This window comes from Octopus bimaculoides, chromosome 27, assembly GCF_046866305.1.
Source record: "Octopus bimaculoides isolate indiv1 chromosome 27, ASM4686630v1, whole genome shotgun sequence".
NCBI lineage: Eukaryota > Metazoa > Mollusca > Cephalopoda > Octopoda > Octopodidae > Octopus > Octopus bimaculoides.
Window position 1 is genome coordinate 7,094,568 of NC_142954.1, and position 865 is coordinate 7,095,432.

Here is an 865-nt window from a genome sequence, read left to right on the forward strand (position 1 = left end):
GGTTCTTTTCTCTAAAACTATATATATATATGTTGTTGTTATTACTCCTCTTCTTCTTCTTCTTCTGATTATTATTATTATTATCATCATTATTATTATTATTATTATTATTATTATTATTATTATTATAGCAAGACTGGTAAGGCTGAGTAGACTTAATCTATGTAGGCTTTCATAAGTAGGAAGAAAGAAACTGAAAGATGGCGCTTTCTATGTCTTGGAGACAGACCACAGTAACCCAGAACATTTCATGTGGAGTTTTCCCCTCAAATTAGCCTAGGTGAACTGCCCCACTATTGAAGAGTCTATTTGTTTATTTTTCTAAATCCTATTTTTATATCCTTTTGTTGTTTAGATTAAATATCAGTGATACACTGGAGTCAATGTAATCAACTAGACCCCTTCCACAAAATTTCAGGCCTTGTGCCACCAATAAAAAGGATTATTATTATTATTATTATTATTATTATTATTATCATCATTACTATATGATAAAGATTGTAGAGATTTAAAATGGTCAAGAAAGGTACAGAAAGCAACATTTGTGATTAGTCATGTGATCAAATTATATTTATAGCCATTAACCTGTCTCATGTTCTGTAGACAACATAACATTGTTTTTTTTCTTTTCTTTTTTTCTTTTTCATGTTACCTATTCGGTCATAAAAATGAGGGTTCCAGTCTTGAGTGATTAGCTGTGGGAAAATGGAATTTAAGAGTCAAAACCACAACAGTTCCAAGGATGAGATGATTGGGGGCTGCTGTTGAATTACTGATGATTTGGCAAGGCTGACTGGATGCTGAAGAAGTTTTGCCAACAGTACTTTTTGGAGCTGGAAGCAAATACATGCACAAACACATGCAC

The 865-nt window shown here is 32.0% G+C and overlaps 1 protein-coding gene across 1 annotated transcript in view; it reads right to left on the reverse strand.

Annotated features, from left to right (window-relative positions):
• Positions 1 to 541: 541 nt before the first annotated feature.
• The window catches only part of LOC106871121 (pituitary tumor-transforming gene 1 protein-interacting protein), a 26,465-nt gene continuing 26,141 nt past the window's right edge, over positions 542 to 865 (reverse strand). Inside the window, exon 8 of the mRNA XM_014917432.3 lies at positions 542 to 865. This exon is cut by the window's right edge and continues 886 nt beyond it. The gene's annotated coding sequence lies outside the window, so the exon portion shown is untranslated.